The sequence below is a fragment of the Lolium rigidum genome, chromosome 2 (assembly GCF_022539505.1).
Source record: "Lolium rigidum isolate FL_2022 chromosome 2, APGP_CSIRO_Lrig_0.1, whole genome shotgun sequence".
NCBI lineage: Eukaryota > Viridiplantae > Streptophyta > Magnoliopsida > Poales > Poaceae > Lolium > Lolium rigidum.
In genome coordinates this window covers 105,191,389-105,206,429 of record NC_061509.1, presented here as the reverse complement: position 1 = coordinate 105,206,429, position 15,041 = coordinate 105,191,389, and the positions used below count along the sequence as shown (strand labels likewise).

The 15,041-nt window shown below is 45.0% G+C and overlaps 1 long non-coding RNA gene across 1 annotated transcript; it reads right to left on the bottom strand.

The window, feature by feature from the left end:
• Positions 1–5,102: 5,102 nt before the first annotated feature.
• On the bottom strand, positions 5,103–8,026 carry LOC124687051. The gene is made up of 2 exons (XR_006998059.1): positions 7,914–8,026; positions 5,103–5,359 (listed from the first exon to the last, which is right to left on the bottom strand). It is a non-coding gene; the product is annotated as an uncharacterized LOC124687051 (long non-coding RNA).
• Positions 8,027–15,041: the final 7,015 nt, after the last annotated feature.

Sequence of the window (15,041 nt, the reverse complement as noted above, 5' to 3'; positions counted from 1 at the left end):
CTGAAACTCAAACATTTGATACACATAATCTGGATAGAACATAACAATACGCATGCACAAAATAAAAATATGATAATCCATACAACCATGGGGATACCAAATTGATTTTTCGTTGTTCATTAATTCTGCGGAGGCACAATCATAGTCCATCCTACCCTAGCATGTGGCAGTGTGCAAGATTCTATTGAAGCTAGTATCTCCCCAAGCAGGTAGCCATTTCTGTGGCGCATATTAATACATGCGCCACAGAATGTCCTGTGAGGACCACCCCTGACTTCACGCGGCCAAGATTATGTGGCGCACTGGCCAATATGCGCCACATAAGTCTATGTTTCTGTGGCGCATATCAACATGTGCCACAAAATGTGCACAATAGATCTAGGTTTTAGGACAACTTTCCCCTCTTCTCTTTCACTCCACCATCCTCTCCATTCTTGTCTCCTCCAACCAGCCGTGTTGCTCCTCTCTCATACTCCATTTTGGTCATACTTTCCTCTATTGTTGATGGCTCTAAACCTATTTTGGTGGACATATTTGTAAGGGGGGAAGCCACTCCAACTTGTCGAGGGTACTAAAAACCATAATTCTCCTTCCTCTTCCACTTTCCCTCTTGCATGCTCCATTCTTTTCTCTCCACCACCCCATCCTCTTGCTCCACCATGGTTGGTAGATTCGTGTGAGAGGTTGAGTAGTATTTGATGCATGCTTTGTGTGTATGGATGTTTTGTAGGTGAAGATTATTGCGCTCTCGGGCGGTGTACGGTGGCGAGACGATGATGTTCTACGTTGAGCTTTGTGTTGTGGTTGAATGTTTGTTTGCGAAGAAGCTTATTTATGTTGTTGGTGTTGTTGGTTTGTGCGGTGTGGTGCATGGATGTTTGCCGAAATGTTGATTCATTTCCATTTCGGCAAATTTTTGCACTAGCCATATGTCATGCTTTTAGGATAGGTCGCCGAATTTTTCCGGCGATCATGCATGCATGTGTGTTTGTGCATGGTGTGTGTGGTTCTAATTAACTCTCTTTTGTTCTAAGTATGTCGTGCAGGCAATCATGGTCGTCCATATGAGGGAAGGCCAAGTGGTTAGATACAAGGTGAACGTGAATGCCAACATGGTTAGGAACAACAGGACCCTGATAAGATGTCCATCTCGAAAATGCGTACTCCGGCAGTGGATCGACCCTGATTCTGGACAACTGGAGGAACACCTGCTCAGGCGCAGTTTCATGCTCGGCTTCAATGAGGAGCCGTGACAAATGGTGGTCATGAAGAAGAGGCCGACATCGGGCAAGAAGACGAAGAGTCTCCCGAACATGTTGTTCATCATGAAGAAGGAGAGGCCGATGAAGGAGACGATGATGCCGGAGCAGATGGTGGTGGAGAAGCCGAGAGCACGCAGACGCCGCTGACATCGGCCTTGTGGGACCCTCATGTTCAAGAACTGCTCCTCCAGGACACGGGCAACGACAAACCTGAAGCCAAGCTAGCGCAAATGGAGGTAGACGGGATAACTCCATGGTATCCTGGGTGCCGGCCCGAGGATACACGCTTGAATGTAACGCTCGAGTGTCTGGAGATGAAGGCGGAACACAAATGGACCGACAACAGCTTCAGCGATAACATGAAATCCTGGCACGCTCGTCTTCCCAAGGACAACACATTGCCAACAAGTATCGACGAGGCCAAGAAAATAGTTTTCCCACTCGACCTACCGCACGTTAAGTACCACACATGCATCAATGATTGTGCACTTTATCAAGATGAGTACAAGGACACAACCACATGTCCGGTGTGCGGCCAAGGACGGTACAAAAGAGGGAGCAAGAAAGTTCCTCGAAAAGTTGTCTGGTACTTTCCTATCACTCCCCGTCTGCAGCGGTATTTCGTAGACCCTAAGAAAGTAAAGCTCATACAATGGCACTCGGAAAAGGAGAAGCCCGCAGATGATCCGGAGAAGAGCAAGATCTTGACACCCCTGCAAACACTAGCCAGTGGACTGCGTTGGACATTGTGTTCACATATGAGTTTGGGAGCGAACCGAGGAACGTTCGTCTGGGCATGAGCACCGACAGACTCAATCCCTTTGGAAGCTAGAATAGCACGCACGCTACAAGAAAAAGATCACCTAGAGACGTCTCTAAATTGACGCTTTCAATTTCGTCTCTACATGGAGGTGGGTACGCTACCTAGGGACGTTTTTTGAGATATTATACATGGCATCTCTACTCCATGAATCTATCCATTAATTAAGGGACAGCGTTGAGCGTCCCCGGGGGATCAAATATCCGATCCCCCGGGCCCGTGTCCGTCCGATGAAGCTAAGAAAAACCGTTCGATCTATCTACACCCGGAAAACGTCGCTTTCCATCCATCTAGCTGGACCAGCTCATGTCCCTTCCATCTCCTCTCGCTTTCACTCACGTCGCTTTCATCTCCTCTCTCCTCACACTGGCTGGCTCGCGATGCACGGAGAAAATTCCCAGCCTTAGCTCCGGCAACATGGCATCGCAGCGCCACCGACGACATGTGCACCGGCGGCCAGTGGTTGCAGCAGCGCCGCCCGCCCGCTGTAGCATCGCGGCCAACCTCCGCAGCAGCGTTGTCAGCTCCATGTAGCAGCAGCGCCCACCCATCGTAGCAGCGACGGCCAACCTTTGTAGCAGCGTCGCAAGCTCCATGTACCACACACGGCCGACGGTCGCAACAGCGTCGCCCACCTGTTGTAGCCTCGTCGGCCAACCTTCGCAAGCTCCTTGCAGCAGGCGCCGCGCTGCGTCATGGTAGCAAGTTCGCCGCGCCATGGTAGCTAGGCCGCCGCGCCCTTGCAGCAGGGCCGCCGCGTCATGGTAGCAAGTTCGCCGCGCCATGGTAGCAAGTTCGCCGTGCCATGGTAGAAAGGCCGCCGCGCCCTTGCAGCAGCGCCGCCGCGCCATGGTAGCAAGGCCGCTGCGGCCGTGCAGCAGCGCCGCTGCGCCAGGTAGCAAGGCCGCCGCGCCCTTGCAGCAAAGGCCGCCGCGCCATGGTAGCAAGGCCGGCGTCGGCCTGCAGTAACCCGCCCCGCCGCTCCCTGTAGCTACCCCTTCCGCCGCTTGCAGCAACTCGCCCCGGCGCTAGCAGCAAGCCCGTTCGCCGACGTCTACATCGTACTTCCATGGCGCGCCGACTACACCATCTTCGGGAGCCCACCAGAGTTGAGGCGGGCGAACACCGGGTGGCGATGCAGGCGAGCTCCGTGAGGGACGAGATTGGGGCGACGCTTCGGTCGGTCCAGGTCTGAGGAGGGTGGGAGAGCCACTGTGGCCCAAGGAAGAGGAGAGAAGTCAGGGGAGGAAGAAGAGTATGCGAGGAAGCAGGAAAGAAATCGGGAGGACGAAGGGGAATTGGGGACAGAAGACGTCGCGCTGGCACGGTGGTTGGGGTCCACAAGGACACGTGTTGCAAGGAGGAGCCGGGGGACGCGAGACGCATGATCCCCCGGGTGATCCGGGTGTCACTCCCTAGAGGCCAACCTTTTTAAAGGGAACTGAGCAAACCACGTGATAACACGTGGCATGGAAGCGCGCGGGTACGGCAGCGCGTGTTCCGCGCGGATCACTCTTCCCCGCTTACGTACGCGCGTACGCGCGAGGTACTTCCGGCGAGTACGACCATGCGGCCTCGATGCAACGCGAAATTTCTTGCTGGTACGCGCGCGTAATGCTACCTGGTACAGCCGTACTTTGGTTGTTCATGTACGTGCATGTGACCACACGTGCACACGCGGATGGAAGTACAGTGGTCATAGTATCAACATAAAATGTTTCGCGAAGTAAGTCATCTACATATGCATGGAGGTATGCATCAATGAAACACGAGTACATTTATTTACAAACAAATCCAAGTACCAAAGGAGAAGTACAACTCAGTCAACACTCGAGTACAGTTACGTACGAAGTATAAGTATAGGCCACGAGCAAGTACATGTACAATCACGCATACGAGAAAGTAGAGGTACAGTCACGCACACGAGACAGATATAGTCGTTCACATAAGACAGGTACAGACGCACACACGAACGAGTACAGGTACAGCCGCTCACACGAGACAGGTACAGTCGTCCACATAAGACAGGTACAGCCGCACACACGACCGAGTACAGGTACAGCCGCTCACACGAGATAGGTACAGTCGTCCACATAAGACAGGTACAGCCGCACACACGACCGAGTACAGGTACAGCCGCTCACACGAGACAGGTACAGTCGCGCACACGAGTAAGTACAGTCGCCTACACGAGCGAGTACAGGTACAGGTACAATCGCGCACACGAACGAGTACATGTACAGTTGCTCACACGAGTAAAGGGAAAAATGCACTAAATACCTTCAAAACAGAAGTACTTATCAGTTCATGCACAAGTACAGTTAGATACACAACACGAGTACAACCATAGTAGTATAGGAAGTACGGAAAAAAAGTATCTCGAAACCTATCAACATGGGATCTAGTTTTGAAGATCTCGACGAGAGGATCTCAAAAGTGAAAACGGTTCGTCATTTGGACTTACGGTTCTCAAGATATTTCATTTAAAAAAACGAATCTATGAAAAAAAGGAAAAAACTGACACAACCCAGCTCTTCTCTCTCCTCCCTCATCTCCACCTTGCTTCCCTTTGCGACACGTGACGAGCAGGGAGACTACTTCCCAGGGATTTTCTGGCACCACAGCGCCACTTGTCGCATGCGGAGCAAGTTGCCTTCCCTTCGCGAAGGTCGGCCTTTTTTTAACGATTTCGGGGTGATCCCCATCGTTTTCCTTAATTAAGTTGGGCCTTTTCCGTGACCGTGAGTCAACAAGCAGTCTAATATCCCACCTAATCCTTTCCTCGGTTCCATCCCTCAGGCCTTGTTTACTCCTGTGGTATTTTCATCCCCTAGGGGTTTGGGGATGGAAGGGGATTTGGTGAAAACCCCCTTTCACCCAATCCCCACTTTTCCCCAGATTTTCCCACATTTCCCCACACCCTTCCCCACAGCCTCTAGTTACTTTGTTTTGGGGATGAGAGGGGATATGAGAGGTATGAGATGGGATAACTAAAAACGCAATCTTTGCACCACACAACATGATAATGGACAACCACTAAATTAAAAACTCAATCTTTGATTGTGTAATGCACAACCAGTTCATAACCAAGTATTAGGTATAATTTTAAACGGCATTACACAAACACTATTTAACATGAACTCATTGTAATGCAATTTTCTCGAACAGGAACAAGGAACAGAGATGCAACAACTTGACAAATAAGTATCCTGGATAGTCATCAATATCGGTATCATTTAGCTCTGATGACTCATCGGAGCTGCTGTCCATGGCAGACCTGGACAAAAAGAAAATTTCAGAGACAAGACATCGCTAGAATAAAACACAGCAAGATATCTGATTAGGAAAACTTCCATGACAATAATTTGTAGTGCATGACAGAGACGTGGACGCAATGCTATATTGTTCATACATAGATACAGACAAGTGGTCAGTTCATCATATTTTCACAAGTCACAGGGAGCCAAGGTGCAGGTATCTATAAAAAAAATGACATAAACATGTATATATCAGTAGAGACTTTGGCCATATAAATAGCCAGGTAGCCTCAGATCATCTTTTAGCATCTGTACATACCTTAATAGCATATGTTAATGCTACTGCTCAGTACATAAGTAGCCACATATGAAATGTAATGTCATTGTGAGCTTTTCGTTCGACCATCCATTAAAGGGCAAACCCCACAAAGAATTAGTTAAACTATGAACCACAACAGATTTTTCATCGCAAATATCATAAAATTCAGTCAATTGATTTGGGGAGACTATTGATATCACACATTCACACCATCAGTTCATCGGAGAGCAATTTAGTATGCTTACAGTTGCCAGCTTTTAGTTTCTACCCAAGAATATGTATAAATACTATACTTCTAACAACTTCCTCCCATCGAGCAACACAATTGTTTGTAGAGTATTTCAGGTTTACCATTTCTCGTACAACTAACTATTTAACAGTCACACAACACACGTCTTCAGAACCTTCATTTAAACAGGGAACTGAGGAGTCTTATAGTACAAACTTATTGAATGGCCAATAAAAAAAGGGTGTCTCTACTCCAATTACTAACCAGAATAGTTCATTGCAAATATCACAGGGTCTGGAATCGTACCATTTATCCGATCAAAGTTCAGTATTATACAAAATTTTCCATTACCAATTCGCATCTTTCTAACAAGGATATAAATCTTAACTAGTTTTTACTGCATGGTCGCATAGAGACAGTTCATAAGTTGGTCCTTAGCTACCTGTCTAGGTCATGCATTCTACCATCTAATGATAGCTGACTCGTTGAGAAAAGAACAGGGTTAAGAATTGAGAACTGAAGTTCCAAATAATTACACCATTTTTTACCAAGAACTCTATATGTTGCGGTTGCCATATATAAAAAATGACATAAACATGTATATATCAGTAGAGGCAGGGTATTTCTTCAAGGAGAGCAGACCTTCCTATATACACGCCAAAAGTTGGCTTCGTGGCATGGATTCATGTCGAGCTCATGCTACTGCAAAATCTGAATTCATCTTGAATAAATTGGTCTTTTTGACATAATGTTGAAACTTTTGAAGAACCATTTAGGCATGGGAAAGAAAAGATTGCAGTGAGGACAGGAAGCAATTAACATCGCTTTACTCAAACTGGGTTCATGGTACGAAGTACAGAATACCGGGGACTTATTATAGACTGGAATATTTTTTAAACAACAAGGTATCTAGCAGTGAGGACAGGAAGCTATTTAAGGTAGGCATGGATGGTTGCACAGACAAGTAAACTCAAGGCTACTAAGAGCAATTCCAATAGTATAGTCAACTGTTGGCTATAACAAAATGTCATATCATTTGTAGTCATCATATAGCTAACATGTACAATAATTGGCTATAAGAATGTAGTACTTTACTAATATATGACCCACATTTCACTCTCACAAGGTGCCTAGGAGCACGTGCAAGAGCTGGCTATTGCATAGTAGTCCACCTCCCTTCTCTCTCCTCTTCTCTCTCCTCCAACTCATCTAAAATATATTATTTAATATCTTATAGTTAGCTGACTGGACTCTATTGTACTTGCTCTAATTAGCCTTCTTGTCACGGTTGATCAAACAAGGTATTAATAAACTGATTGAAAAATGTGCCACAATACAGGTGTTCTAGTTCGGTCATGATTGTATACTGAATGTCGGAATGCGTACGTAATCTCTTGAAAATGTGTTCGAATTAGATATACTGCCAAAGCAAGCCTCAAACAAGGAGGTACGTCACATTATGATTGACAATGCAGTAGCAAATCCTAGAAGGGAAACCTATCAGCCAACACCACCAAGTAAACAATGAAGTAAGAAACGAGTGACGGGCAGTAACAAGTTTCTGGGCAGAGTTGTAGTCAGATCTTTGCTGTGTTTGCTAGCTAGGATGGCGGGCACACGCTGACTAGCACTCGCCACTTAGCAGCCAGCCAGTAGTAAGAAACGAGTTTAAGTAGAGTACTAGTAGTATCGGCTAAGCAAATGAACGAAATGTTCTATGATCGAACAAGATTACTGACGAACAGCAACAACTAAATTACTGGCGGCCACAAAAGAGGCCATGGAGATGGTTCTTGACCGGCACAACGGCTGCTTCCCGACGGCTAGGGAGGCCGCGCTGAACCTCCCGAGATCGGGGCTGTTCCCCACCTGGCATTCCACCCGCGGCGTCAGCGAGGACGGGGTGCCCGAGATCTGGCACGGCCTCACCAGTGGCGACGGCGAAGACGAGCTCCCGGTCGCGGACGGCAGCGACCCCAAGAAACCTAGGGCGGAGAGGAAAAGGGGAGGAGGCGCGAGGACTCACCGGGGACCAGTCGCCGGAGGAGGATCTCGTCGGCGCCGTCTTGATTTGCCCACCGCTGTCTCCTTTCCCCGCCGTCGTCGGATCTGTCGCCGCCGTCGCCCGTCGCCTGTCGCGTCTCTCTTCCCTTTTCCACGACCAGAAACACGGGGCTACCCTCGTGTGTGAGGATACGCGAGGACGAGGCTTACTGGATCGGGAAGTTCTGGGATGGGCCGGTAAATTACCCAAAAATACATGAGAAGTAAACGGGCCGCTCGGGAACTTTCGGGATTTACTCGTGGGCCGGTAATTTCCCCTCCCAAACCCAAAAAAACCTAAGAAGTAAACAAGGCCTCAAGGAAAAGCAATGGAGCCCCTCCAAAGAAAAAAGAGAGCCCGAAAAGAATATAACCCTAGCAGATTAGTGGATGCCGCCGCCGGCGATTGCCGTCCCAGGCTCCCAGCGCTCATTGGGTGTCCCCTCTACCGCCAAGGTCCATTCCTCTCAAGAGACTAAATCTCCTCCATGAATCCCCAGGTGTTGCGCAACTCCGATGGACACCCGAGGTAAGCAACCGCCAGCAGCCTCCTTCCTTGCTTCCAGATTTGTGATTTTCTTGATTTCATTATGTCGTTGTCAGATCTGTGTGGTTTATGAACTTTAAATCGTGGTAAAATGCATGGTGTCCTGACGCCTACTCCCTCCGTCCACAAATAAGTGGACATCTAGCCCTAAATTTTGTCCACAAAAGAGTGTACTCCTATCTTCCCAATGCACTTTAATTGCTTCTCTCTCATCGCACGGAAATCAAACCCAATAATATTGAGCATATGTTCACCTTGTTTTCTACGAGTACTTAGATCATTGAAAGTGAACTAACTAAAGAGGGGAGATGCATCTTCCCAATGCATTTTTTACTTCACTTCATAATGTATTTTGAAAACCCCGCACGTACACTTATTTATGAACGAAGAGAGTACGTGGTAGACTGCATGACAGATGTGCTCTGCAGCAAGCGATGTGGTTGCGGCAAGCCAGAAATCCCCAGAAGCGGAGTGCAAGAACAAATCAGATGTAACAAAGTATTGTACTTTGTGTCTAGAGGTAATCCTCGTAATATGAGTCCACCTGCTCCTCCTTGACACTGCACCAATTTTATTTGATAACCACATCTCCAAACTAAAAGAAAATTACGCAGATGCATTTCGATTTTCTTGCTAATAAATAATTTGACGAGATTGGAGTAAAAGTGACATCTTTTTACTGCCTTTCAACTTTTTCAGGACTTCGACTTTATTTTCAGTGGCTGATATAAGCAAAGTATTAAGTCATTAAGAATTAGTCCTTCACATGCTGCACTCGTACAAGACAATGCCAATGTTCGTTCTATTTTGATTTCTTGTAACTTCTAAGTCTGTTTCATCAGACAGCGCGAGTAATTATCTAATCTTTTGAAGTTTGATTTATCTAGCTGTGCAAGCACACACATAATTTTCTGAAGACTTGTTTATTTGATCAACTACAACTTTATCCTGCAAATGAGATTTGATTAGATGCACATGCTTCACATTGAATCCTTGGTGGAGTCTGCGTGAGATGAACCAATTTTCTTCTGTTTTGTACACACGGACTATCTATGTTTCTGAATGAGCATGGTACTAGATTTTTGTCCAAAAGGTTTACATATATAGTTATTTTTTGGACACTCGTTAAATACCTTTTTTAGCTGCCATACCATTGTCACATCCCTCTGTAATGTTGAAAACTATTATTGTTAGCAATGGTTTTATGAACATGGCTAAGAAGGTTTATAAACTATTTTTCCTTGCAGAAGGTATCCTGCTTTATGTGAACAAGAAGGTGCAACTGCAATGTATAGAGACCGTGTTCGAATATGTGGATCAAAAGAAGCCTGGTGACCGGGTGTATACGTGACCACGCGGTGATTGATTGACATGTGGCAAACGGTGTTAGTTGTCCCGTGAGGTGACAACCCTATGCAACACTCTCCACTTATCCACCGTACTTAACACTCTCCTCCAACCGTTGACCCGGCCTCCTCCCGGCCTCCTCGCTTCAGCAATCAACATGTCAGGCAGGCATTTTTTTTCCAAACTGCTACGTTTATACAGGTAACAAATTTTTTTTTGGAGGGCACATACCTGGATATATTACTCAAAGATCACAATACAGAACATGTACATCCAGATACGGGGCAACTGTCCCCAAATTACAAGGACCGAAACCAAGAACAAGAACAGAACAAGGTCCTCTAGAACTACAAAGAACAGAGCAATCCGCTGCTGCTTGCATCTCCACGAGCACATCATCGGAGATGAAGAAGAACAGCAGCAGCTTAGTCGCCGGCATGGAACTACAGAGGACTCAACCTCGTTAGAATCGCCGCAAATTCCACCAAGCGCTGACGCCTAGATCTTGCAGACGGCGAGAAGAAGCATCGGCGGGAGCAACGCTCCGAACCATGCCGACCGTCGGGTCGCCGGCCAATTCCAGCTAGCGAACCTGCAGTAGAACAGCTTGATGTCTACGGGAGCTTCTATTCTTGTAGACAGTGTTGGGCCTCCAAGAGCAGAGGTTTGTAGAACAGCAGCAAGTTTCCCTTAAGTGGATCACCCAAGGTTTATCGATCTCAGGGAGGAAGAGGTCAAAGATATCCCTCTCATGCAACCACTGCAACCACAAAGCAAGAAGTCTCTTGTGTCCCCAACACACCCAATAGGTGCACTAGTTCGGCGAAGAGATAGTGAAATACAGGTGGTATGAATAAGTAGTAGCAACGGCACCAGAAAAGTGCTTTGCCCAGGACAGTAAACAAGCAGTAGTAACGCAGTAGTAGTAACGCAGCAGTAGTAACGCAGTAAAACAGTAAACAAGCAGCGATAGCAGTATTTAGGAACAAGGCCTAGGTATTAGACTTTCACTAGTGGACACTCTCAACTTTGATCACATAACAGAATAGATAAATGCATACTCTACACTCTTGTTGGATGATGAACACATTGCGTAGGATTACACGAACCCTCAATGCCGGAGTTAACAAGCTCCACAATTCAATGTTCATATTTAAATAACCTTAGAGTGCATGAAAGATCAATTCGACTAAACCAAGTACTAACATAGTATGCACATTGTCACCTTCACACTATGTAGGAGGAATAGATCACATCAATACTATCATAGCAATAGTTAACTTCATAATCTACAAGAGATCATAATCATAGCATAAACCAAGTACTAACACGGATGCACACACCTGTCACCATTACACCGTGCGGGAGGAATAAAACTACTTTAATAACATTGCTAGAGTAGCACATAGATAAATTGTGATACAAACACATTGCAATCATAAAGAGATATAAATAAGCACTTCACTATGCCATCCATAACGGTGAATAAGTATTCTGTGAAATATAGCCTAAGAGACCCACACGGTGCACACACCTGTCACCTTTACACACGTGGGACAAGGGGTCTCCGGAGATCACATGAGTAAAATTCACTTGACTAGCATAATGACATCTAGATTACAAGCATCATCATATGAATCTCAATCATGTAAGGCAGCTCATGAGATTATTGTATTGAAGCACATAGGAGAGAGATTAACCACATAGCTACCGGTACAGCCCCGAGCCTCGATGGAGAACTACTCCCTCCTCATGGGAGCAGCAGCGGTGATGAAGATGGCGGTGGAGATGGCAGCGGTGTCGATGGAGAAGCCTTCCGGGGCACTTCCCCGTTCCGGCGGCGTGCCGGAACAGAGACTCCTGTCCCCCAGATCTTGGCTTCGCGATGGCGGCGGCTCTGGAAGGTTTTCCGTATCGTGGTTCTTCGTATCAGGGTTTTCGCGACGGAGGCTTTAAATAGGCGGAAGGGCAGCCTCGGAGGGGGCTCGGGGGCCCACACCATAGGGCGGCGCGGCCCCCCTCCGGCCGCGCCGGGGTGTGGTGTGGGGCCCCCGGGGCTTCCTCCGGCGGCTCTCGGGTGTTCTGGAAGGCTCCGGGAAAAATAGGACCCTGGGTCTTGATTTCGTCCGATTCCGAGAATATTTCGTTACTAGGATTCCTGAAACCAAAAACAGCAGAAAACAACAACTGGCACTTCGGCATCTTGTCAATAGGTTAGTTCCGGAAAACGCATAAATATGACATATAATGTGCATAAAACATGTAGATATCATCAATAATGTGGCATGGAACATAAGAAATTATCGATACGTCGGAGACGTATCAGCATCCCCAAGCTTAGTTCTGCTCGTCCCGAGCAGGTAAAACGATAACAAAGATAATTTCTGAAGTGACATGCCATCATAACCTTGATCATACTATTTGTAAACATATGTAGTGGATGCAGCGATCAAAACAATGGTAATGACATGAGTAAACAAGTGAATCATAAAGCAAAGACTTTTCATGAATAGTACTTCAAGACAAGCATCAATAAGTCTTGCATAAGAGTTAACTCATAAAGCAATAAATCAAAGTAAAGGTATTGAAGCAACACAAAGGAAGATGAAGTTTCAGCGGTTGCTTTCAACTTGTAACATGTATATCTCATGGATAATTGTCAACATAGAGTAATATAACAAGTGCAATATGCAAGTATGTAGGAATCAATGCACAGTTCACACAAGTGTTTGCTTCTTGAGGTGGAGAGAGATAGGTGAACCGACTCAACATAAAAGTAAAAAGAATGGTCCTTCAAAGAGGAAAGCATCGATTGCTATATTTGTGCTAGAGCTTTTATTTTGAAAACATGAAACAATTTTGTCAACGGTAGTAATAAAGCATATGAGTTATGAAAGTTATATCTTACAAGTTGCAAGTCTCATGCATAGTATACTAATAGTGCACGCACCTTGTCCTAATTAGCTTGGACTACCGGATCTTTGCAATGCACATGTTTTAACCAAGTGTCACACTGGGGTACCTCCATGCCGCCTGTACAAAGGTCTAAGGAGAAAGCTCGCAGTTTGGATTTCTCGCTTTTGATTATTCTCAACTTAGACATCCATACCGGGACAACATAGACAACAGATAATGGACTACTCTTTAATGCATAAGCATGTGGCAACAATTATTATTCTCATATGAGATTGAGGATATATGTCCAAGACTGAAACTTCCACCATGATTCATGGCTTTAGTTAGCGGCCCAATGTTCTTCTCTAACAATATGCATGCTCCAACCATTAAGGTGGTAGATCTCTCTTACTTCGGACAAGACGGACATGCATAGCAACTCACATGATATTCAACAAAGAATAGTTGATGGCGTCCCCGAAGCATGGTTATCGCACAACAAGCAACTTAATAAGAGATAAAGTGCATAAGTACATATTCAATACCACAATAGTTTTTAAGCTATTTGTCCCATGAGCTATATATTGCAAAGGTGAATGATGGAATTTTAAAGGTAGCACTCAAGCAATTTACTTTGGAATGGCGGATAAATACCATGTAGTAGGTAGGTATGGTGGACACAAATGGCATAGTGGTTGGCTCAAGGATTTTGGATGCATGAGAAGTATTCCCTCTCGATACAAGGTTTAGGCTAGCAAGGTTATTTGAAACAAACACAAGGATGAACGGTGCAGCAAAACTCACATAAAAGACATATTGTAAACATTATAAGACTCTACACCGTCTTCCTTGTTTTTCAAAACTCAATACTAGATACTATCTAGACTCTAGAGAAACCAAATATGCAAACCAAATTAGCAAGCTCTAAGTGTTTCTTCATTAATGGGTGCAAAGTATATGATGCAAGAGCTTAAACATGAGCACAACAATTGCCAAGTATCAAATTATTCAAGACATTCTACCAACTACTACATGTAGCATTTTCCGTTTCCAACCATATAAAAATGAACGAAGCAGTTTCAACCTTCGCCATGAACATTAAAAGCTAAGAACACATGTGTTCATTTGAACCAGCGGAGCGTGTGTCTCTCCCACACAAGCATGTATTTATTCAGAGAATGAAAATAACAAAACAAAAATAAAAGCACACAGACGCTCCAAGTAAAGTACATAAGATGTGACCGAATAAAAATATAGTTTCAAGAGAAGGAACCTGATAATTTGTCGATGAAGAAGGGGATGCCTTGGGCATCCCCAAGCTTAGATGCTTGAGTCTTCTTGAAATATGCAGGGGTGAACCACCGGGGCATCCCCAAGCTTAGACTTTTCACTCTCCTTGATCATAGTATATCATCCTCCTCTCTTGATCCTTGAAAACTTCCTCCACACCAAACTCGAAACAACTCATTAGAGAGTTAGTGCACAATAAAAATTCATATGTTCAGAGGTGACACAATCATTCTTAACACTTCTGTACATTGCATAAAGCTACTGGACATTAATGGATCAAAGAAATTCATCCAACATAGCAAAAGAGGCAATGCGAAATAAAAGGCAGAATCTGTCAAAACAGAACAGTCCGTAAAGATGGATTTTATTAGGGCACCAGACTTGCTCAAATGAAAATTCCCAAATTGAATGAAAGTTGCGTACATATCTGAGGATCATGCACGTAAATTGGCTTAATTTTCTGAGCTACCTACAGGGAGGTAGACCCAGATTCGTGACAGCAAAGAAATCTGAAACTGCGCAGTAATCCAAATCTAGTATTCACTTTACTATCAAAGACTTTACTTGGCACAACAAAACTGAAAACTAAGATAAGGAGAGGTTGCTACAGTAGTAAACAACATCCAAGACACAAATATAAAACAAAGTACTGTAGCAAAATAAACACATGGGTTATCTCCCAAGAAGTTCTTTCTTTATAGCCATTAAGATGGGCTCAACAGTTTTTATGATGCACTCGCAAGAAATAGTGGTTGAAGCAAAAGAGAGCATCAAGAGGCAAATTCAAAACAAATTTAAGTCTAACATGCTTCCTATGCATAGGAGTCTTGTAAATAAACAAGTTCATGAAGAGCAAAGTAACAAGCATAGGAAGATAAAACAAGTGTAGCTTCAAAAATTTCAGCACATAGAGAGGCATTTTAGTAACATGAAAATTTCTACAACCATATTTTCCTCTCTCATAATAACTTTCAGTAGCATCATGAGCAAACTCAACAATATAACTATCACATAAAGCATTCTTATCATGAG